We start from the raw sequence: 26,561 nt of genomic DNA, 5'->3' as shown, positions 1-26,561 counted from the left end.
GGCTTGACCAGGAGGACAATGTAGTACAGGGGAGACAAGAGAATAGGACTTGTTGCAGGGTATCACATGGGCAGCAGGTGGGTTGGATAATCTGAATTTTCTGGTGGGTAAAATGTGGAATTTCAGGAGGGTATGCTTCAGAATAGTTGAGTCCAGAGATTTAAAAAAAAGCAGGAAAGAATGTTTCAGCAGCAGAAAAGCTAAGAAATGAGTGAATTCAGGTAATTTTACGTAGGTGAAAATAAGCAGTTTTAATAATGGCACGAATATAAGGTGGGAAGTTCATCTGGGTGTCAAAGGTGACACTGAGATTATGAACAGACTGCTTTAATCTCAAACTGGTGCTAGGTGGAATCGGTAGCTAAGGAACGGAGTTTGAAATGGGCACAGAAAACAATGGTTTCCATCTTCCCAAATTTAATTGGAGGAAATTTCTGCTCATCCAGTACTGGATGTCAGATAAGCAGTCTGATAACTTAGAAAAAGTGAAGGAGTCAAGAGAGATGTGGTGACGTGGAGTTGGGTATCATTGATGTGCATATAAAAACTAACCCTGCGCTTTTAAATGATATCAGATGATGACTCTCACCAACTTTTACAGATACACCATAGACAGCATTCTTTCTGGTTGTATCACAGCTTGGTATGGCTCCTGCTCTGCCCAAGACTGCAAAGAACTACAAAAGGTTGTGAATGTAGCCCAATCCATCATGCAAACCAGCCTCCCATCTATTGATTAAGTCCACACTTTCGGCAAAGCAGCCAGCATAATTAAGGATCACACACACCTCAGTTATTCTCTTCCACCTTCTTTCATCTGGAAGAAGATACAAAAGTCTGAGATCACGTACCAACTGACTCAAGAACAGCTTCTTCCCTGCTGCCTTTTGATTAGACCCTACCTTGCATTGTTGATCTTTCTCTATACCCTGTGACTGTAACACTACATTCTGCACTCTCTCATTTCCTTCTCTATGAACGGTATGCTTTGACTGTATAGTGTGCAAGAAACAATACTTTTCACGGTATGTTAATACATGTGACAGTAATAAAATCAAATCAATCAAAATGTTGTCAACAGCAGCATGAAAATGAGAAAAAGGAAATGGCCAAGGATAGATCCTTGGAGACATCAGAGTTAGCAGTGTAGGAGCAAGAAGTAAAGCCATTGCAAGTGATTCTTCAGCTATGATTAGATAGAAAAGAACAGAAGTAAGTGAGAGCAGTTCCACTGAGCAAGATGACAATAAAGAGGCATTGAAGGAAGATGGTCAACTTTGTCAAAGGCTGCACATAGATATTTAAGGATAGTTTATAGCTATAATGACATAATGTAAAGGAAAATAGGTCAGAAGGATAAATGGATGTTCCATTCAATCCTGTCACTTTTCTGCTTGGCAAATTAGACTAAAATTACCCCTATAAAGCATTAGTGAGTGTTAGTAAATTGGAAAATACTCTGAAACAAGTCAAAGCCAAATCCACTTCCAGAATAGAATGTCATATATACCAAGGTAAAGAAAGCAGGCTGTCTGCACCCTCTCAGCAATAATTTGTATGTGGCTCAGATAAGTGAATAAGAAGAATAATAACAGGAAAAAACAAAGTTCCCACACTAACAATGACTATATTTCAGAGCAAGTGTTTTTTTTAAATTAAAAAATTGTAATTTAGAAAGCAAATCATGCATAAGAATAAAAATTCACAGAATGTGAGTGTAAGCCACTTGCCCTAACATGAAAATTTCAGATATGATCTCACAGTTCTGCTTCTTTTACTAAGGATTTTGTCATCTCTGGAACAAAATAACAACCGATGCTGCTATGAGAATTACAAGTGCAATATTCAACCATATATATTAACAGCAGGAAGATTAATAAATCAGATGAGATGAGCTTCACAACTTAAAAGGCACAGAAGAGATTGGATCACCCATCAGAAATGTTTATGAAGGTTGCATTTCAATATGTTTTATCAGGACAGTTTTTGGGGGTGAATTAAGTGAAAAATTTATTAGTTACTGTCACATTTCATCAAACCATTTTTTTCCATTTACAAAAGAATACTTTTGTGGGATACTTTTATTTACTCATTCATATACAAATGAAGAAACAGGGATCTCACTGGCAAGGTCAGCATTAATTATCCAATCATAGTTATCCTTGAAACACTGGAATCCATGTGATGCCAGGTACACCCATAGTGCTATAGAGAAGGAACTCTAGGATTTTGACCCAGCAACATAGTTCCAAGTCAGAATGGTGTATGGCTTGGAGGAGAACATGCAGGACGTGGTGATCCTATAAACAAGTTACTTTGTCCTAGTTAGTAGAGATTATAAATTAGGAAGGTGTTGTTGTGAAATCAATCTGAAGTTACTTCATTGAGTAGAGAGTACACACTGTGGTCATGATGCATTAGTACTGAATGAAGTGACTGTTTAAGGTGGTTGATAGGGTGCCTGGCAAGTGAACTGCTTTATCTAAATTATGTCAGAGTTTTTGAAGTTTTGGGGCAGCACAATGGCACAGTGGTTAGCTGCCTCACAGCGTCAGGGACCCGGGTTCAATCCCAGGCTTGGGTCACTGACTGTGTGGAGTTTGCACAATCTCCCCATGTCTGTGTAGGTTTCTTCTCGGTGCTCCAGTTTCCTCCCATAATCGAAAATGTGGTGGTTAGGTGCATTGCCCCAAACAGGCGGTGGACTGTGGTGACTAGGGGAATTTCACAGTAACTTCATTGCAGTGTTAATGTAAGCCTACTTGTGACTAATAAATACATAAATTTTGAATGTTTCTGAAGCTTGCACTCATCCAGGCAAGTGGAGAGTATTCTATTACATTCCTGAATTGTATCTTGTAGATAGTGGAAAGATTTTGGGGGTGTCAGGAAATGAGTTACTCACCACAGAATTCCCGACCTCTGATCTGCTCTTGTCCAATTAGGTTTCTGGCCAGGGGATAACCCCAAGTAAATTGATGTGAGGGATTCAGTGGTGGTAATGCTATTGAACATCAAGAGGAGACATTAAGCACTTCCTTATTGGGGATAGGTATTGCCCGGCATTAATGTCACCTGCCACTTCACTGCTCAAGCCTGAATGTTATTCAAATCTTGCTGAATGTGGACTTAAACAGCTTCATTATCTAAGGAGTTGCAAATACAACTGAACCATGTGCAATCAGTGAACTTCCCCATTTCAGACCTTATGATGGAGGGAAGATCACTGATGAAGAAACTGAAGCTGGTTAGGCCTAGAAAACCACAATGAGGAATTCCTGCAACAATGCCGTCAAGCTGAAATGACAAGACACAAACAACGATAGCTATCATTAATTTTTCTAGGTATGACTTTGCGTTAGGAAACAAAGGGATGCTTTTGTGGCTTGAAGGCTGTTTCCAGTGGTATTTTTCAGGGGTCAGTATTACGTCCCTTTCTTTCCATGGTTTATATCAATAATGTGGAGATGCCGGTGTTGGACTGGGGTAAACACAGTAAAAAGTCTCACAACACGAGGTTAAAGTCCAACAGGTTTATTTGGTAGCAAAAGCCACTAGCTTTTGGAGCATTGCTCCTTCTTCAGGTGAGTGGGAGTTCTGTACATTGGGGAGACCATGCGGACACTACGACAACTGATCAATGAACACCACTCAACAATCACCAGGCAGGACTGTTCTCTTTCTGTTGGGCAACACTTCAGCGATCATGGGCATTCGGCCTCTGATCTTCAGGTAAGCGTTCTCCAAGATGGCCTTCACAACACATGACAACACAGAGTCATTGAGCAGAGACTGATAGCCAAGTTCCACACACATGAGGATGGCCTCAACCGGTATCTTGGGTTCATGTCACGCTATCTGTAATCCTCACGACTTGCCTGGGCTTGCAAAATCTCACTAACTGTCCTGTCTGGAGACAATACACATCTCTTTAACCTGTGCTTAAGCCTCTCTCCACTCATATTGTCTGTACCTTTAAGACTTGATTACCTGTAAAAGACTCGCATTCTAACCATTATTTTATAAATTGAGTTTGTGTCTTTATATGCCCTGTTTATGAACAAAACTCCCACTTACCTGACAAAGGAGCAGCGCTCTGAAAGCTAGTGGTCTTTGCGGCCAAATAAACCTGTTGGACTTTAACTTGGTGTTGTGAGACTTCTTACTGTTATATCAAGAAGCCAGACTTAAGTATAAAGGATATGTTTAAGAATTTGGCAGAGGAGTCAAAATTTGAAGGTGTGGTTGATTGTGAGAAAGAAAGTTATAGAGACTGATCAATAGGCTGATCAGAAGGACAGAGAAGTGACAATTGAAATTCAATCTGTGGAAGTGTGAGACGTAAAGCATTTGGGAGGAGCAAACAAGGAATTAGCAATGGGATACTGAGAAATGTAGAAGAACAGAGGGACATTGGAGGGCATACCCATGGATGCCTGGAACAGGAAGGTAGTTACGAAGATATGCCCTTTATTAACAGAGGCATAAAATCTAACAGTAGGGAAGTTACGCCAGAAATATATAAAAATTAGTTCGGGTATAGCTAGAGTGCTTTGTGCAGTTCTGGTCTTTGCATTACCAGGAAGACAATCGCATTTGAGAGGGCACTAAGATGAGTTCAAAGATGGTTCCAGGAATAGAGAATTTTTGCTAACAGGAAAGATTGAATGTTTTTTTAATCTGGAACAAAAGAGGTTGCAGGGGTATTTAATTAAGGTGTACAAGGTTATGTGGGGCTCTTGTTGATGAACATTGAAGATTCAGTTAATGGAATTTAAACTTTACTATTGTTGTGAAATGCTTGTCTCTGGATCATTAACCCAAACCGCTGTGTTCCTCACCCAATGAAATAGCCATAATGCTATCATTCTCTTACAATGAGATCTAAGACTTGCTTGTAACACTGTACAGAATTAGGATTCAAGAAACAAGCAAACAAAATCAGTGAGGAAAAATATAGGTATCAACCATGCACCAATAGCAATCCTCTCAGTTGAGTCAGAAGGTTGGTAATTTAAGTTTCGTTCACACACAATGAGAAGAAACTTAGGCTTACACTCCTGTGGATTTGTTGGAGTTTCAGAAGTGTTGTCTTGAGGGTGAGATGTTAAAATGAGATATATTTTAAAGATAAGGGGTGTCCCATTTAAGGAGGGAACAACTAGGAATTTTATTCCCCAGACAGCCTTTGGTTTTTGGAATTTCCTCCCAGGAAAAGCGGTGGAGGCCAGGTGTTGGAATATATTTAAGGCTGAGTTACAGACCTTTGATCAACAAGGGAGCTGAGGGTTGGGAAGATCGGCATGAAAGTGGTATTTACACCAAAATTAGATCAGCAAAGAGTGTATTGAATATCAGATGCTGCCCAATGGGCCAATGGCCTACTCCTGCTCCTATTTCATCTGATCTTAGACTCCATCTGCTCTCTCAGTGAACATAACAGATTCAATGATGATGCTTCAAAGAAGAGGGGAGTTTTCAGCACTATCTTGTTCAATCTTGATCCTTCAGCCAACATCATTAAAACAGATTATCTGGTTATTATATCATTATTGTTTATTGGACTTTGCTGTGCACAAATTGATCATTGCACTTCTGATTCTACAATGGTGTCTGCACGTCACAAGTACTTTTTCACTATAAAATGCTTTGGGATATTTTGAGTTTGTGAAAGGTGCTACAGAAATGCAAGTTATTTTACTTAAACATTTACGTGCATCATCTAATAGATCAGACAGATCTCAGTGCATTTTCCTAAGAAACCCACAAGGTGCTGGAAAATCATTGCACACCTGAGTGTTCAAAGTATACTTCAGATTACAGTCAAAACTGTGATTTACCTGGGCAGCATTTTAAGGGGGGAGGATACCTATTTGTTGTATACTTTGTTCAAAAATGCACTACCATTTTATCTTGAAAAAAAATTCTTAAAATATTTCTTGATCCGCAGAGACCCAGCAGATTGTCAATGAGAGATATCACAGAGGAGCAAATAACCTCACGGTAATCACAAGACCTTGAGAACATAAGCTACCATTTTGATTCACTGCATCCACAATCGCTAAAATGCTTTTTCAATGCCTAAATCAATTCAAAGTTATCATTTCCTTTATGTTCAATGGAGCTGATACCAATCAAATGGTGTAGTAGTGAAGAAATGCAGCCTTCTGTTAGGTTAAGATTTGACCTTTTTTTGCATAAACCTTTTCTATCTTGAACATCTAAGGCTTGGTTTTCATCATGGAGGAAGGAATTGGGAATCAGAGCCAGCTGTTACCCAGTCTAGCATATATGTGACTCCAGACCCATAGCAATTTGATTGACTCTTAACTGCCATCTGAAATGGCCTATTAAATTCAAGGACAACTAGGAATGGACAATATAAGAACACAAGAATAGAAACAGGAGTGGCCACCAGGCCCTTCAAACCTGCCCTACCAATCAAAATGATCATGGCTGATCTATGCCAGCCTCAGCTCCTTTTCTGTGCCATCTCCCTTTAGCCCTCTATTCCTTGTTCTATCAAATATTTATCCACCTCCACTTTAAACATTTCTAATGATCCAGCGATTCTCCACCTTTTGGAGCACCGAATTCCAGTGATTCACCATTCTCTGCAAGAAGAAATTTCTACACACCTCAGTTTTAAATCTTGTAGCTACGTCCCCTTGTTCGAGACTCTCCACTAGTGAAAAAATCTCACCATCTATCTTGTCAAGCATCCTCAGGATTTTATACGTTTAAATAAGATCACCCCTCACTCTTCTAAACTCCACAGAGTATAGACCCAGGAAGACAGACCTGGATTATTCAGTCTCCCTTGATAGGACAACGCTCTCATCCCAGGAATTAATCTGATGAATCTCCTTTGGACTGCCTCCGATGTTATTATATCCTTTTTAAGGTAGGGGGACCACAGCTGTATGCAGTTTTCCAAGTGGAACCTCACCAACACTCTGTACAGTTGCAACAAAACCTCCATATTTTTAAACTCCAACCTGTTTGCAATAAAAACTAAAATGAAACATAGAAACATAGAAAAGTACAGCACAGTACAGGCCCTTCAGCCCTCAATGTTATGCCAAGCTATGTCCAAACCCAAGATCAAGCAATTCCATTCCCTATCATTCAGATGTGCTCCATGTGCCTGTTCAATAGCTGCTTGAAAGTTCCTAAAGTGTCTGATTCCACTGTCACAGCAGGCAGTGCATTTTACACCCCATGCTGTTTGTCTTCCTAATTACTTATTGGACCTGCTTGCTAGCTTTTTGTGATTCATGCACTAGAACACTTAGGTTCCTCTATACTTCCCTCAATTTCAGACTCTCCATTTAGACAATAATCTGCCTTTTGATTCCTCCTTCCAAAGTGCATAACCTTACTCTTCACATTGAAATCCATTTGTCAGATTTCCACCCAGTCACCCAAACTATCTATATCATATTGCAAAATCACAATATCCTCATCACAACCTGCCCTTCCACCTATTTTTGCATCAATAGCTGATTTGGGAACCTTACATTCTGTTCCTTCCTCCAGGTCATTAATGGAAATAGTGGTCAAGAACTGATCCCTGCAGTCCTTCACTAGTTATATCTTTCCACTCTGAAATAGACCCATTTATTCCAACTCTGTTACCTACGCGTCACCCAATTTTCAATCCATGCTAACACACAACTTCCAATTCCATGGGCTTTTACTTTATGCACTAGCCTCTTACGTGGCACCTAATCAAATGCCTTTGGAAATCTAAATACACTACAGCTACATGTTTCCTTCTATCTATTCTCTCTGTTACATCCTCAAAGGATTTCAGCAAATTTATCAAATATGATTTACTTTTCATAAAACCACATTGACTTGGTTTGATTATATTCAGCTATCCTATATGCTGACCTTGCCAGTGACACCCACATCACATGAAAGAATAATGAAAAAACTTTTCATAATGATATGTGAAGTATGCAAAACACTTTGTACTGACCATCCACATTGGTTCCTACCTCCCAGTTCACAACACTTCCACAGTGATGCCTCAGTTTTGATACAACAGCATGTGGCCCTTTCTTGTGCCAATGAAAATTGCTGGTGCTCGAAGTGGCGGCAGGAATCCTGGATCCTGACCCTGGCCACAATTTTTAAAGCCTGCCAACTCATTTCTGTTTTGCATTGGGCTGGGAAAATTTGATCTGCCCAGTATTAATAACTAGCAGTTGTATGCAGAGTAAAGTTAATGTTGTACTTCACCAACAATACACCTAAACCTCAATGGCAAAATGCCCTTCTGCAGTACTAGATTGACTTATTTCCATTTTCCATATGTGTGCCTTCTCTAAGTACAATGGACAATTTAGTGACATGACCAATTTAAGTCTCCAGTTTTCTGCTGTAGACTCAGTAGAAACTGAACTGAAGCTATCCAACCTCATTTCATTTGTCTTGTAGACAAAAGACAGAGAATTCTGTCAGCAAAGAGAACATTTATTTGCTAATTTCTGAGAAACGATCTTGTCCAGTTCTAACTTATCTCAGATTCACCATTTTATTCTTAGTAAATGGGCAGCCTCCATTTTAAACCATTGCTAACTAAAACAATTGTACAGCCCACCAAAACATTGTATTGTAATCTTTAATATAACAAAAATGCAGTAAATACTCAGGAGGTCAGGCAATATTTGTGGAGAGTAACAGAGTTAACATTTGAGGTTGAGATGACTTTTCTTGAATGTTCTGTTCCAACAGGCGTGTCCTGTTGAAAGGTCATCCCGATCAAAAACGTTAATGCGGTTTCTTCGCAGATGCTGCCTGACCTGCTGAGCATTACCAGCATGTTTTTGATTTTATTTCAGAGTTCCAGCATCCACAGAACTTTTACTTTTGTATAATCAATTTAGGAATACTTTAATATCATTCTAATATAAACTGAAAGAGCAATAGTATTATTCACCTAGGGTTTCCTTCCCTTTTGGTGCTCCATACGATGCAACCACTTGAAGGAGTGATTCTGAAATGTAGCCTGAAACTGTTAGGTTTTGTTAAATCCACCTTCATTTCATTGTGAGGTGTATCAGAACAGCAGATCTGCCCACAATCCTCTGCAGGCCAGAACTGCACCCTTGTCACTTTCTCTGCTGAAATCAGTAATTGAGCTTCAAATTACTATGATCTTGATATGATAGCTTGATAAATATCCCAGACAATCTATCATTGGCCCAATAGGAGAAATCTATGGGAAAAGTCACTTTGTTGGTCATTATTATCTATTCTCATGGAACCAATATGGCTGGCAGGCAGGCAGGAAATAAAAGCATAGTTCCAGCAGGAAGTGCACATCTTTGATCATATAGATATTATTTAAATATAATCTTGTGGTTATTGCAGAACTCTTGTTCAATTTTGATACACCTTAGGGCTTCTCATTCAGGTTAACTTCTGGATAGTTTTCAAGTGTGTGTTATCACCATGGAAGGTTAACCTGTGTATAACGAACAATCTTTTTCTTTTCAGTTCTGACGAAGGCTCAAAATGTTGGCTCTACTCTCTCTCCACAGATGCTGTCAGACCTGCTGAGATTTTCCAGCATTTTCAGTTTCGTTTCAGATTGCAGCATCTGCAGCATTTTGCCTGTACCTTTTTCTCATGTTGCACTTGGTCACTTCATAAGTAATTGGGCTTCAGCTATGGATGTACTGGTCAGACTGTCTTTTGAACTAGAGGATGAAAGGGAGCAACAAGGATGACCAAGAGAGTAGGAGCAGCTGTTAACCGGATGATGGATGAAGAGGTGAACGATTCACAGGAGGCCATGCTCACTCCAGATACTCAAGGAGCATGTCACCTACTTTAACTTGACTGAGGAGCAACATTTGACGTTCCTTCATTTCACCAAGAAGGCTGTCATCAACCTATAGCAGTCACAAACCGATCTGAGTGCTATAGTAAATGAGTGTGCAAAGGTGCTTGCTGGGTGTCACAGCGGTCCAACAGTCTGTTCTCCAACAGATTACGAAGATTGCTGAGGGAATGGTTATGCTACCTTGGAGCACAATCCTGCTGATTTTTCTCAAAGTATTCATTCTCTGGTCCCTTGCAGTTACCTGTTAGTTAAGCAGCTCAGACTGCTGCCACTAATGTTGAAAGCAGCTGGCAGCCAGGTCTTCTAGGCCCAGAGCTACTCAATGTTGTCCTGCGAGGCCATAAGCAGTCTTCCACACTCTACTCAGTGGTCTTCTACCAGTCATACTTCAAGGCAAATTGTGCTTTACTTGCTTGGCTTTGTTGATGAGATAGAGGGTTGGTGATGGTAATGCTGTTGACTTGGTGTGCATGGACTTCCAAAAAGCAATTTGATAAAGTGCTGCACAACAGACTTGTCAGTAATGTTGAGACTCATGGAATAAAAGAGACAGTAGCAACATGGCTATGAAATTGGATGAGTGACAAGAAACAAAGGCTGAAATTTCCCAGCCATTCACTTTGTTCACCCACAGAACCTCCACCATGTCATTTTGTGCTGAATGCAAACCCCTGCACACACCCAATGTTTCATCCCTGATGAGTGTGAGAACAGTTGTGCAATGTTTCTCCCGCACAGAAAAACCTATAGGCCCTCTGCCACAGTCAACCACCCCCCAAACCCTGGAAACACTTCCCACATTCCCCTTCATTGAAAGGATATCCCTCCCCACCCCCCATTGACCCCTCATCCGTTCATCAAGTTTGAGCATTTTAATAGTGCTACATTGTACCTGTGTACCAGAGTCCAAGGAGCTATCGAAATGCTGAGGGTCTGTCCACCTCAGGTGGAAGCTGAAACTGAAAAGCTGAGCACTTACCCCAAAGGGGGGGTTGCAGTATCATGTACTCTTTTCAACCTATTTATGAAGCCCACCATGTGCCCGTTCATTAGCAGGGAACATTCAATTCTCTGTTAGGCATGAATCAGACATATCGTTGAGGATGAGAGAAGCATCGTTCTGTTCTCACAGCAAGTCATCATCATTCTCCGCTAGACTCCAGCCAATGGCTTCAGGCCCCCTGCCCATGAAGATATGCAACATTGGTACCATATTTTTTGTTTTACCTAACATCCATAGGGGCTGGGGGGTGGGGGTGGGAGGAGGAACAACACAACACAGCCTACATCCGCTTGTCCCTAAAATGAGATGTTATGAGATACTTCCTGCTTGGGGGCCAATTCTGGCTCTCTCCACAGCCCTGCCTTCCTCCTCCTACTCCTCCCTGGTTTCGTCCTGCTCACTTCCCTTCTCAGCATCCATCTCATCTGAACAGAAGTGACGCTCAGCCATCTCCTCCTCTTCCAGGTGGTCTCCCCTCTGCAGCGCTGAGTTGTGGACTATGCAACACATCACAATATGTGGGAGACTCTGTAAGGTCTATATTGTAGGGCACCCTTTGACTTGTCCAGGCACCGGAGCCTCATTTCCTGCAGTCCAATAACCTGTTCCACCAGCACGTGCATTGAAGCCTCATTGTACTGAGTCTCCACTGGTATTTGTGACCTCCGCACTAGCATCAATAGCCACTTTCTGAGTAGGTACCCCTTGTCCCCAAGAAGCCATCACTCCAGCCACTGCTCTCCCTTAAAGAGAGTTGATATTTGTAAGCGACCCAAAATATAACTGTCATGGGTGATCCCCGGGAAGCGGCCCACACCTTCATGATGTGCATTGTATGACTGCAGATGAGTTGGACGTCGAGGGAGTGGAATCTTTGTGAATTGTGAATAGTGCTGCCTACCGCCAGAATGACCTAATCAATGATGCCTTGCACCTGTAGCTTCCCTGCTATGAGGGTGAAGCCTGCCTGGACCTTGTCCAGGTTTATAAACATCTCTGTTCTTGCACACAGAGCATCTGTGACCTCCCTAATACATTTGTGAGTGGCAGACTGGGGGATGCCATAGATGTCCCTTCCACTACCTTGAAAGGAGCCGCTGGTGAAAATGTTTAGTGCGGTTGTGACTTTTAAGGCCACAAACATTGGGTTGTCTTCCAGTTCCATGGGGTGTCAGTTCATGCAGTATGTGGCATCCTGTGGCATAGGCGCAGCCTTCTCTGGCACTGAGGCTCAGACACCTGATGTTACGAGCACTTTCACTGGAAGATTTGAGACAGGGACTGACTCAGAATTTGATCTTGCACTCCCGCTCCCTGGACAGCTGCAGGCCCCTGGTCCTAGGTATGCGCAGCAGCATGTCTTTGAATCATGCGCTGGAAGAGTGAGAACCATGATGAGTTATGTGGAGTCCTACCACAGTCCTAATGCTCATCCCTCCATGCCTCTGTGATTTCCAGCCAGATGACATTTATTCATTGAGTTAATATCTGCTTTCCCTCCCAACATCCCTCTGACACAACAGCTATGTGCCCGCATTATCTCCCTTTCAAAAAAATCAGGGTGAATAACATTGTGCCTCCATTTTCTCATGGCATCTGATCTGCCCCATTCCTTCGCAATATGGCAAGAGTGGCTCCCACCCTACTGTCCATGCTGCACTTATCTGGGTCCCTTGCATGCTTGGTGTCCCTTAAGTGTTGGACAGGCTGAGGAGAAATGGCTGCTTCAGAGCTGACCTTCGATACCAACCCCCCCCCCCCTCCCCCCGCCCCCGCCCCCCCTCAGAGGTGAAGGCACCAGGTTCATGCATACGTTGAGCTGTTGTAAATGGCGCTGGCATGTCATCAAACTGGTGCTTACTGAATATTCGGTGTGGGCTCAATATCCGGAGTGAATGTTTGATAATGAGAAACTGGTGCATTAAAATGAGGTTCCCAACATTCTGTAGCGTGTTCTACATCACTCCCCAGTGGGCCTGGACCAAGATTGCAAAATACCATCTTGCCAGCAAGAATCATGTTTTTCAAAACTCTTCACATTTTGAGCGTGTGCCACCATTCTTTCCCACAGAGAGTCTAGGCTTAATTTTCTGCCCATAGACTTTTTTAATCCAAGCACAATCTTGAAACCAACTTTTTTTTGAAAATCTAGTTACTCATTCAATAACTATATCTTTACTCACTGTCCAGGACATGTTCTTTAATAAAATAGTTCAATCTGTAAATAATGAAGTAGTTTTTAACTTTTAATGAACTTTGAAAACAAAGACTCAATGCTAATGAGATGATATAGACATCTGAACATTGGATCTATTCTTAATTTATTTCATATCCTTATGAACACCTTCTCTGGCTTAAAATTCCCTGAACTTTGCTGAAAATAAGTCAATGCATATAATTTTGATTTTAGATGCTAATATATCTATATATTGAGTGATAGTAAGTATTCTCCAAATCTCTACTAGCAATTATTTCAGATTTTTCTGATCCTACCAATGGATGGTGGACAAGGGCATCCAGCATTTGGTGATCATCATACCCTGAGTCTGATTAGTTATCTAACTCAAACTAAAACGTTTTTGAAACAGGTGAAATTAGTAACGTAATAAACTTGTTCTAATTAGTGTTTATTGTTCAGTTACCAATTAGTGTTCAATTTCCAATGAATTCTGACTTATTGTGGATACTTTAGATAACTTGGTTCAGCCCAAAGGTAGACCCAGTGGCAGACATTGTCATCAAGAATTAACAGTTAGAAAAAGGTTTCCCATACACTTGGCGAAAGAACTGTTCGATTGTATTGAGTTAAACATTTAATAAATGAGCGAGAACTTTATTCTTTTTATGCATCCTCTCATCACTATTTTCACAGATTAGACCCATCTTTTCTCTACACAAACAAAACTCTTAACCCACCTTTTCGAAACTCATTGCACACTCACTGACCATGGCAAATTATCCTCTCGTTATGATAGCTGAGCAGGCCATATATTCTAGGCTTCAAGTAACATTGCTACCCAATAGCTGGACTAAATTAGGTTTTCAATTTAATCTATCCAGAGTAATTGCTTAAAGTTTTTGCCTGAACAATCAACTATGGCAAATTTGTGATCTCGACTTCTGGAGGTTTACCTACAGAGCAGGTCTGAGACTTTCTGTAAAATGGAAGACGTACTTCAGGGAGGTTAATCAAACATCCTACAGCAAGCCCGGTGGTAGGGCTTGTGGCTGGGGCATTTGAAAAATCACAGCCGCGTTTCTCTTTCTATCACTTGTCCTGAGTTAAGTTAGTCACTGCAACAGTTTAAATTCCAGACTGTAGGGCTATGCAGTACTGCACCTCTCTACTTCCTCATCTGAACTCTAATATCAATTTGGTTTGAAGTAAATCAAACCACCCCATGGAATTCACAAACGATACCTAGGAATAATATATGCTATGACAGCAACAAATCTGTAACATTTAAACTTCAAATAAAAGTCAAATATGGCCAGGGTCTGCGCGTAGTTTGAGATCAGTCGAGACTTTGTGGAATAAGGTCTTTATAATCGCTTCTATTCTTTAGTCTTAATTTCCCTTTGGTGAATCCAACTCATCATCAACACTGCAATTGGAAATTCCTGATGATTAGTTTTCTTTAAACAGTCCTCTCTGTCACATACCATTCATTATTTAAAGGGATGCAATAAGAATGGAACAAAAGCATCAGAGATTCCTGTAATTCCCCCATTTGGGCAACACAGAGCATATAATAACGCCTCAAAGGTAGCAGAAATATTGTGCAGACAGGAAGGCGTGTGGAGATATCAGCTGTGTTTGGTTGCTACAACGGGTAACGTGTGCGTGTGTATGCACACTATGAGTTGGCCCTTCGCAACTCATACGAATCTTTGTTCAGATTATTGATGGACCAACGTGAAGTGTAGCGCATAGACCACATTCAGGTGCTATGTTCTCGAGCTTTTGATTTTAGTCCGGAAAGGTAAATATTGCAATGGTCTTGCTCTCAGCAAGAGAAGCTGTGTTGGGCTGGATGATTTGTGTGCCATGGTGATGGTACATTGTCACCAGCACCCTTCAATTCACCAGCGCTCATTCGCGCGTCTCTGAAGGGCAAAACCAATGGAGAGGAAAAAACAAATGCAATATAATACTTCGCTGCTTAACGTATTTTAATAACCATAGTTACTTATCGACAAGATAAATACAGCGGCAGTTACTGAGAAAGGAAATCCTTTACGTCAGAGAGTGATGAATTCGAAAGTTTCTGTATATGTTAACTAACTGCTGGTCAACGGTTATTTTAACATTTACAATTGGCCGGATGAATTAAAAAAAACAGGTTTTGTTGCCAAGCCTATCGAGGCGGTCGGTGTATCATTGTAAACTGGGTAACACGGCTACATACTCGGAATCTCTAACAACAATCGGATGGAATAAGGTTAAAGAAATGTACCTGCGACCTTGCTCACAGGTGACAATTTCAGTGGCCGCTCTAGGGTTGGAGAGGAGTCGCTCACAGCTTGGGGTACCGATTACAAAACAAGTAAGAAGCAAACAGTAATGTTGCACTTATTGCTCTGCCAACAAAGCACGGCTGCAAAGGAGGAAGTGAATCCAAATCTCAGTGAATAAAGAAGCGTCAGTTATATTCTAAAAGTGTTCTTCAGAAGTATTGACACTGTTTTATTAAGTTCAGACAACATTAGATGCATTGAATATGTGTAAAAAAAGTGTGGAAAATCCCCACCTCCCCCAATAAAATAACTATGTTCAAAACTTTATGTAGATTTTGTATGTAAAACACCTTACCATCTAGAAAGGGCAGTTCGAGCAACGAAACGAACTGGACTTATAAAGTCGATGGGGAAAGAAATGAAACCAGAACCCAGTGCTGTGAGGGGTGTTTTTTTTAAAAGCGCTGTTGCTACGGGTTGCAGATGTGTACAGGATAAAACATTGCACTTCCCCAAAAAAGTGGCTTTCTGAACTTCAGTAACCTTTTCCCATCGGGCAATGACGTGTAGAGATCGAAACAAGAAACAAAATACACAATGTAAATGATCCCATTTCTATATAATATGACAACGTTAGCAGGAGAGGCTGGTCACACTTACACAGCATGACTGACTGACTGACCCGGCCCCCTCACGCCATCCTCAGCCTGGCCTTATCCAAGTGCAAGTTCTTAGCAGGAAGTAAGTCGCTCACAAATTCTCAGGTTTCTCGGGATACTTAATGTTGACTTTGCTGAATATCTCATCGGCCACGCCCACAGACTCAGTGCGTGTTCCTTTATTTCCTAGTTCTCAGTTTCTGTATGTACATGTCACAAACTGGAAGGACAGGCGTCTATGGTTAACTTCCACTGAAGGCCAATTACTGTGAAGGAGTGGTTCCCTGATAATATCATGCCTCCCGCGGTGCAGGGGGATTTAATCAATCCGTTCAAAAGGGAACTGGAGCATTGTCTGAAAAGGGAAAAAAAAATTTGGACAATTTCTTGGGCTGGGGAAAAGGGAATTTCCTGGGCTAGGGGAAAAAGGAGGGAGGAGTGGACAATGGGACAGTCCGTTGACTCTTGGGCAGCATTTTACGGGTTTCAGGATGAGCGAGGCCGTAATCCCGCCTGATAGGTCAAATAGCCCCCTTTTGTGCTTTAACCATGCCATGATTTTTAGAACCATAGCATCCCTACATGGCTGAAGAAGGCCATTCAGCCCATCAAGTTTGCGCAGACTCTCAGAAAGAGCATCTTATCCAGATCGACCACCCTTTTACCAACTCTTGCATTTAGCATAGCCAATCCATCTAACCTGCACATCTTTGGAGTGTGGGAGGAAACTGGAGCACCCAGAGGAAACCCATGCAGGGAGAATATGCAAACTCCACACTGTGGAGGGGAAAAGGAATATGGAAGTGGAGAGGAGGAGGGAAAGGAAATGGACAGTGGATAGCGAATATTTTCAATGAGGGAAAATCAACAGATTTGATTTTCAAAACAGAATTTGTAAGTGTGCAGCAACTTGCTCCCATGTCAGGATTTAAATCTTTTCACACTATTGTGGGCCCATTTTTTTTAAAGTTCCAATAATCCTTGCAATGTCTCTGCTGTCAAACGGTGTAAGTTTTAAACAAATTTGTGCTATTGAAATCATATGAAACTTATTTATTTCTTTCCATCTAATAACATACCAGGTTATCGTTTTATGCAATGTCTGTAAAATGTTTCCTACCATTCGCTGTTAAACAGAGTTGTAATTATCAGGGTTTAAGTATTTCCTTCCCTCGCAGGATAATTGGTTGAGCAAGTAAACTACAAAAGTTAATATGTGGCAAGTTATTGCCATAATGGAAGGTCAAAAGTGCACTTGCAAAGCATCTTTTTATTGTTTAATTCAAAATGGTCTACTTTAAGTTGAGTTGTTAACACCCATTTATGAAGGGACAAAGATCAAGACCATTCAGATGCCGTTAATATTCTGTTTCTGATTAATCATTGCAAGAAACGAATGTTTCAAAGTGGTTGTGGGGCATTCTGGTGAGGGAATGTGAACAACTAATGGTTGTGGTATACATAGATAGCAATGACTTAGGTAAACTAAGGGATGAGGATCTGCAAGCTGAACACAGGAAGTTAGGAGATAAATTCAAATGCAGGACCTCAAATGTAATAATCTCAGGATTACTCCCAGTTCCTAGCGAAAGCAAGAACAAGAGAACAAATGAACACGTGGCTGGACAGATGGTGTAGCTGAGAGGGATTCAGATTGTTGAGGCACTGGGACTGGCTCTGGTGAAGGTGGGACCAGTACAAACTCATGGGCTGCACCAGGCAGAGCTGGGACCAATGCCTTTGAAGGGATTTTTGCTTGTTCTGTTGGGGAGAATTTAAACTAGTGTGGCAACGAGCTGGGATCACAGGAGTAGGATCAGACAGGTCAGATTCAGACCAGGAAAATGGAGGTAGAACATTAGCTCGTGATGTAGAAGATGTAGTGATAGGTTTGGAATTACAGGTGAGAAAGTTTAGAAGCATCCAGCAAGGGAATTGACAGGGTTAAACTATTTATGCTTCAATGCAAGGAGTATTACAAACAGGGTAGGTGAGTTAAGGACACAGGTAGACACAAGGCAGCAAAATGTCATTCGTATAATGGGAATCTGGAATAAGGAGGGGCAAAATTGGCAGCTCAATATCCCTGATGATAGAGTCTTCAGACACTGTAGAGTGGAAGAGAAAAAAGGAGGCGGACAAGCACAAGTGGTGTAAGTATCAATTCCAGTTGAGAGAAAGGATGATATACTAAACGGTGAATGAACAAGGCTTTCTGGATTGGGCTTAGAAATGTAAAAGGGGCTGTCAAACTATAGACCCCTAAGTAGTGCAAGGGAGATAGAAGAACAAATATGTAAGAACAAGAGGGCAAAAATAGGATAAAAGTTTAGCTATCCCAATGTCAACTGGGATTCAAAAATATAAGGGACACTGAGGGAGAAAGAAATCATGCTGTGTGTCCAGGAATTTTTTTCAACTAATTAGTCACAAACACAATGAGAGGAGATGCAATTCTAGAACTAGTCTTGGGGAATGAAGAAGGACAAGTGAGTGAAGTAAATTAGCAACTGTATTGGGGTAGTGATCACAATTCAGTTAAGATGAGAGGTCACATGACACCAGGTTATAGTCCAACTGGTTTATTTGAAATTACAAGCTTTTGGAGCACTACTCCTTCATCAGGTGAAGTGGAGTGAGGTGTGCAGGTGCAGCATATATAAGTGGAGTGGAGAGGGGCATAGAGTACAAAAGCTGCCGTCTAATGCTTCAGTTGTATAGAACGTTGGTTAGACCGCATTTGGAGTACTGCGTCCAGTTCTGGTCACCTTACTACCGGAAGGACGTGGAGTCTCTGGAAAGGGTGCAGAGGAGGTTTACCAGGATGTTGCCTGGCATGGGGGGACTGGGTTACGAGGAGAGATTGAAGAAACTGGGGCTATTCTCCCTGGAAAGACGGAGATTGAGAGGGGACATGATAGAAGTATATAAGATACTGAAGGGAATAGATAGAGTTAATAGCGAGAGACTGCTCCCTAGACTGGGTACGAACACGAGAGGTCATCATTTAAGGGTGAGGGGGGAGAGGTATAATTTGGAGGTGAGAAGAAGGTTCTTTACGCAGAGAGTTGTAGGGGTCTGGAACGTGCTACCGAGTAGGGTGGTGGAGGCAGGAACGTTGGACTCGTTTAAGATGCAGTTAGATAGGCACATGAGTGAAACGAGAATGGAGGGATATGGTAGGGGCTGTTAAATAGGGTTAAACCTCGGGAGACACCGGAAGGGCAGGCTGTATGATTAATATTTTTGTCTTTATTCCACAGGTGGAGGTCCACCTCGTGTCAAGCGAGGGGCATGCACACGGCGGGTTGTGCGTGGGCTGCTCTTGGAAGTCCAGGAGTGGCCTAGTACTTCATGTCGGTGTGTGTGCTTGATCCTGGACCGATAGACGGGCACCGCAACAGCTCAGTGACTAGCACTGCTGGCTGTGCAGACACATGGATTTGGGCCTGTGTCTGTGGGAGTTTGTGCATTCTCCCTGTGGTTGCGTGGGTTTCCTCCGGGCGCTCCGGTTTCCTCCCACACCCTAAAGATGTGCTCTTAGGCTAATCGGTTTTTACCAAATTGACACTATTTCTTCCCTGAATCTGACTGAGTAGGGTTCCATTCGTAGACATGCAGGGTAGAATAGGTGTAGGGTGATGCGGCGGCGTGGGCTCGTTGGGCCGAAGGGCCTGTTTCCCGTGCTGGGTTGTTCTTGTTCTTTGTTCTTTGTTTGAGTGACAATAGCCCATAATCTAGAGGGTCAAAGGATAAGTACTTTTCAGAATCGGTCCCATTTTTGGAAACATGTATTTCCATCAAGGACAAACACCACAGCATTTCATTTTACCGTAAGCCCACAGATAACCTCATGATGCTCCACTTCTCCAGTTTCCACCCCAAGCATGTTAAAGAAGTCATCCCCTATGGGCAAGCCCTGCATATATAAGGATCTGCTCAGAAGACGAAGAATGCAATGGACATCTACGGATACTGAATGATGCCCTCATAGAAACGGGATACGATGTACAATTAATCGATCAACATTTCCGATGTGCCACAAAGGAAGTCCACAACGTCCTCCTCAGGAGACAAATATGGGACACGACCGACTGAGTACCCTTCGTCGTCCAGTATTTCCCCAGAGTGGAGAAACTACGCTGGATTCTTTGCAGCTCAGCCTTCAACATGTCATCAATGACAATGGACATCACAGCCATCCCTGCACCTCCACTACTTGTCTTCAAACAACTGTCTAACCTCAAACAGACCATCGTTTGCAGTAATCTACCCAATTCTCAGGGGAACTGCAAGCATGACACCACCCAACCCTGCCATGATAATCTCTGCAGGACATGCCAAATCATTGACACAGATACCAGCATCACATGGGGGAACACCACCCACCAGGTACACGATACATACTCATGCGACTCGGCCAACATTGTCTACCTCATGCATTGCAGGAAAGGATGCCCCGGGATGTGGTACATCGACGAGACCATGAAGTCACTACAATGACAGATCAACAGACACTGCACAACAATCGCCAGACAGGAGTGTTCCCTCCCAGTCTGAGAACACTTCAGTGGCCAAGGATATTCAGTTTCTGATCTTCGAATAAGCGTTCTCCAAGGTGGCCTTCGAGATGCAGAATCATTGAGCAAACTGATAGCCATGTTCAGCACTTATGAGGGTGGCCTTAACCATGATCTCGGGTTCATGTCATGCTACATGTAACCCCACCATATTGTTCTGTGGAAGAAAAATCTCCATGATTGTCCTATTTTGGCAACATGTACACCTTGATTAAGGGTGATCGTTTATCTATCTGAATTAGTTTGCATAGTGTTTAGCATCATCTCATTCTTTAATTGTTCATAATTATGTCTCTGCCTTAAATTATTGGCTCTGAGGTCATCCCTTCACTTGTCAACACTTTATACATATTGATTATACTGAACTGCTTGCATTTGTCTATTAGCACTCATGATTACTTGCAAAGACTTGTTATTCAGCCAGCCTACACTATCTGTACTTATCCTTTGACAGCTTGATTACCTGTTAGCATCAGGCTATCATCACTCCACCTATATATTCTGTATCTGCACACCTTGCTCCACTTCATTTAATGAAGGAGCTGTGCTCCGAAAGCTTGTGATTTCAAATAAACCTGTTCGAGTATAACCTGGTGTCGTGTGACCTCTCATCTTGTCCACCCCAGTCCAACACTGGCATCTCCACATCATAATTCAGTTAGATTTAGCATTATCCTGGAAAAAACAGAGATAAAGCAGGAGTAAAAGTTTTGAACTTGGGGGAAGGAAAATTTTACAGGAATGGAAAGAGACTTGGCTGAGGTGTTCTGGCCAACACTACTAGAGTAAATCAGTGGAAAACCAGTGGGAAGCACTAAAAAGTGAGATCCTAAATTACAAAGTAGGCACATCCCCTCCAAAACTAATGGTGTTAATGCCAGATCTAGACCCCTCTGGTTGTCTAGAGAAATACAGTGGAAAATCAAACAGAAAACAAAAGCATATGATAGGCATAAAGAACTAAGCATTGCAAAAAGCCTAGACAAATATAGGAAAGGCAGAGACGAAATAAGAAAGAAAATCAGAGAGGACATGAGAAAAGGTTAGCAAGTAAAGTTAAAGAAAACCTAAAAGTGTTTTACCAATATATTAATGCTGAAAGGTTAGTAAAGGAAAATTGGGACCTATCAGATGTGAAGACAGGAACATGTGTGTGGATACAGAAGTTGTGGAAGGGTTTTAAATGAATATTTCGTCTCCGTCTTTATAAAGGAAAGGAATGATGCAGATTTAGTAGTGCAGGAGGAGCACTGTGTGAAATTGGGGTAAAGAGAGAAGTACTCAAAGGGATGGAATCCTTGTAAATTGATAAGTCAACGGGACCAAATGGATTGTTTCCGAGGTTGCTGAAGGAACTCAAGGGAGAGATAGCTCACACACTGAGGATGATTTTCTAATCCACACCAGATACAGGAGGGGTACTAGAGGATTGAAGAAATGCAGACATAGTTCCGCTGTTTAAAAAGGGATCGAAGGAAATGCCAAGCAATTATAGGCCAGTTAATCTTACAACAGTGGTGAGCAAATTAGTAGAATCAATCCTGAGAGATAGAATTAACTGTCATGCAGAAAAACCTGGACTGGTTAGGGATGGTTAGCATTGATCTATGAAAGGAAGGTCTTGCCTCACAAATTTGATTGAATTATTTGAGGAAGTGACAAGAAGGGTTGATGAAGGTAGTGTAGTGGATGTTGTGTACATGGGATTTAGCAATGCGTTTGATAAGGTCCCATATGGCAGATTGGTCAAAAAAGTAAAAGCCCATGGGATAGAGGGTAATGTGGCAAACTGAATAAAAAGTTGGCTTAGTAGCAGGAAACAAAGGGTAATGGTCGACGGCTGTCCTTGTGAATGGAAAGTTGTTTCAAGTGGTGTTCCACAGGTTCGGGTTTGAGACCCTTACTGTTTAGGTTGTAAATTAATGTGAACATAGGTGCCATGATTGGGAAATTTGCAGATGACACAAAGACTGGCTGAGTAGTGGATAGTGTAGAGGATAGCTATAATTTCCAAAACAATATAGATGGGTTGATGGAGTGGGTAGTAAAGTGGCAGATGGATTTTAACACAGAGAAGTAAGAGGTCATGCTTTTAGGGAGGCTAAACAGTTATAGGGAGTATACAATAAATAGCCCTCTTAGTACAGAGGGCTAGATGAAGTAAGAGATCTTGGCGTACAAGTACACAGGTCCCTAAAGGCAGCAGTTCTTTGGCAGAAGCATTGAATATAAAAGTAAAAAGTTATAATGTTGGAAATGTATAAATCAGTGGTGAGGCTACAACTGGAGCATTGTGTGTAGTTCTGGTCACCACATTACAGGAAGGATGTAATTGCTCTGGAGAGAGTGCAAAGGAGGTTTACAAGAATGTTGCCAGGGCTAGAAAAGTGTAGCTATGAGGAGAGATTGGATAGGTTGGGGTCATTTTCCTTGCAACAAAGAAGGCTGGGGAGGGGGAATTAATTGAGGTATACAAAATTAAGAGGGGAAGAGATAGAGTGGACAGGATATAAGTACTTAGAGAATTCTAGAACTAGTGCCTTAGATTCAAGACAAGTGGTGTAGAGGGGACATGAGGAAGAACGTTTTTACGCAGAGGGTGGTGGGTATCTAGAATTTGCTGCCTGAGTTGATGATGGAGGCAGACACCTTAAACTCTTTTATAAAGTACCTGGATCTGCACCTTAAGTGCCGTAAGCTACTGGCCCATGGGATGGATGCAGGAAGGTGGAATTAGAAAGGGCAGCTGGTGTCTTTGGGCTGGCACAAACAGGATGGGCCAAATGGACTTCTCCTGCACCATTTCTGTGGTTCCAGGGAGAAAGGGAGGCAACTGGGAGAAATAATACTGAGATAAAAAGGAAAGAATTCCACTAATTTATGCGTTCAGTGTCCACAAGGTTGTTAGGAGGTTTCAGCACTATTTCACATGTTGTTGGCTGTCACACGATTCAATGGTGGAATCTACTCAGGGCTGCATTTCAGCAATAGATCTTCATGTGACTGAATGGTCAATTCTCAATCCACAGATCTTTGGGCAATAGAAGACAGCACATGACTTTGTTCAGCGTAGAAACCTTGGGGTACCTTCATTGTCCACACACATTTCAGTGACATGTTGAACCACAACGACCAGGAACACCTCGCCGCTGCAACCTTCTTCTGCGTTTGCAACCAGTGTGGTGCTTGGTGTGCTACTGAGGACTTTATAAACTGCACCTCCCCTTGACCTTGCTGCCAAGGTTGGCCCTACCAAAGGCCTCCCAACAGCATAGGGTGCACCACCATGTCAACGTGGCAATCTGTGGAGGGCATACGTCTTCACATGCAGCACAAATGCAGCAAAAGCAGTGACCTAAAAAAATCAGTATGTGTTATTTAGTTAGAGAATTAGGGTGATTCATGTTGCTTGCGTCATTCATGTTCTACTCTGTATCCAAGAGAAACTTATCTGACATTGCATAGATACACTGACTACTTGTTCATGTCATTCATTCCTATGTTGCAATTGTGAACAAAGTTCATATACAGGGATAGTTTTCACCTTCTGTCATCCAATTTTCTTGTGCCATTTCCTTCTCTTTCCTCTGACCTCCTTAAGCCCATGATTAAACAAACCTTGTATTTATATAGCACATTTAATATAATAAAAATACAATTCAGTCATAATCATCAGATCTGAGGCTTGCTCAATTTACTATGTTTAAGCCTAAAGAGTGACTATTCTTGGACAAATGGCTGATCCCAGACTCCCTGATGTCTTTGAGATAGAAACATGGGTAACATTTTTATCTTCACCACAGCAACCACTGCAACCTAGAAGGACAAGGGCAGCAGACTCATGAGAACACCAGTATCTGCACATTCCCCTCCAAGTCACCATTCTGATTTGGAACCATCCATTTATTTCCTGTTGGGTCAAAATCCTGGAACTGCCTCCCTAACAGCACTATAGATGTACCTACACCACAGTACCTACACCTTCTTAAAAAGGTGGCTTACCACATTTTCTAAAGGGCAATTAGAAAGGGGAAATAAAAATGAAGTATGGGCAATAATCTGGCAAGGCAAATAGCAATATGATTGTCCAATAGTGACATGGCTTTGCAAAGGGAAAATAATCAGCCATGTTAATGTGTTAATGATCACTAAACAGCAACCTCTGGTGGAGGTTATATGCATGGACATCAGTAACTCATCTGACCGGCACTCGGCACAGACTCATTGCTACTTCATGGCCGTTTGGACAAAGTAATGCAAAGCAACTGTGATCTGCAGAATTGTACTACAATGAGTGAATCAATGGGTTCAGCATTGTAGGTATTATCCCCACAGTACGTCATATATAATACATGTACCCACTAGGGTACTACACAATATTTTAAATGGAGGCTGATGGTTTCAAATTATACATTAAGGGATCATTTTAAAGAATTACCCATTAAGGTACCTTATTGTTCAAGGAATACTTGGGAAACGATGATCTTTAGTACCAATCAACCACATTAATATTCAAAGAAAGAAAGAAGAACTAAGAAAGAACAAAAACAGCCCGGGAAACAGGCCCTTCGGCCCAATGAGCCCGCGCCGCCATCTCAACACCACCAGTCCCCCTCTCCACCCACGACCCTTGTCTAATGTTTTATGGCCATCCAGATTGAGGGAAACTGATTTAGGGACAATTTATTACCTCCAATCAGCCTAACAGCAGATCTTTGGGGTGTGGGAGGAAACCGGAGCACCCGGAGAAAACCCACGCAAGCACGGGGAGAATGCGCAAACTCCCACAGACACCGGCCCAAATCCATGTGTCTGCACAGCAATCAGCGATAGTCACTGAGCTGTCGTCTTGCCCAGTATCTGGTCCAGTTTAGGCACACACTAACGACATGAAGCACTAGGCCAATCTCGAACAACCAAGAGCAGCCCCAGTACGACCCATCGCGTGTATGCCCCTCGTTGGACAACAAGGTGGACCGACTGAAAACCTGTGAATGAAAAGGAAAAAAAACATTATTATTGTACCATATCCATTTACCTTACCAGGGACGTCCCAATGCTAATGACACTTATTTAAAACAATCTCCTATATCCACCCATCTCCAACCCACTCATGTGCCTGTCTAAGTTACTCTTAAATGACTGTAGTGTGTTTGCCTCCACCACCTTACTTGGCAGAGCATTCCATACCCCCACTACCCTCTGTGTGAAAAACCTCCCTCAAATATCTGTGTTATACCTCTCCCCCCTCACCTTAAGTCCATGGCCCCTTGTCCTATGTGTCTCTATCATAGGAAATAGCTTACCTCTGTTTACTCTATCTATACCTCTATTAGATCCCCCCTCAGTCACCGTTTTTCAAGGGAAAAGAGCCCCAATTTCTTCAATCTTTCCTCATACCCCAGTCCTTCCACACCAGGCAACATCCTGGTAAACCTCCTCTGCACTCTCTCCAGAGTCTCCACGTCCTTCCGGAAGTAAGGTGACCAGAACTGGACGCAGTACTCCAAATGCGGCCTAACCAACGTTCTGTACAACTGCAACATTAGACTCCAGCTCTTATATTCTATACCCCTTCCTATAAAGGCTAACATACCATAGGCTTTCTTCACCACACTCTCCACTTGCACTGCCACCTTCAAAGACTTGTGCACTTGCACCCCCAGGTCTCGCTGCGATTCTATACTCCTTATGGGCTTACCCTTTATCATATAACTCCCCCCTACATTATTCCGGTCAAAATGCATCACCTCACATTTATCTGGATTAAACTCCATTTGCCATGTATCTGCCCAATCAACCAGCCTATCAATGTCCCGTTGTATTGCCAGACACTGCTCCTCACTGCCCGCCAATCCAGCCATCTTAGTGTCATCAGCAAATTTGCTGATCACACCACCTACTCCCTCTTCCAAATCATTTATATACACTACAAAGAGAAGAGGTCCCAGTACTGAGCCCTGCGGCACACCACTAGTGACAGACCTCCAGCTAAATAAGGACCC

The sequence above is a fragment of the Carcharhinus amblyrhynchos genome, chromosome 1, assembly GCF_965287045.1.
Source record: "Carcharhinus amblyrhynchos chromosome 1, sCarAmb.v2.hapA, whole genome shotgun sequence".
Taxonomy (NCBI): Eukaryota; Metazoa; Chordata; class Chondrichthyes; order Carcharhiniformes; family Carcharhinidae; genus Carcharhinus; species Carcharhinus amblyrhynchos.
The sequence above is the reverse complement of the archived record's forward strand: the minus strand, read 5'-3'. Positions refer to the sequence as shown.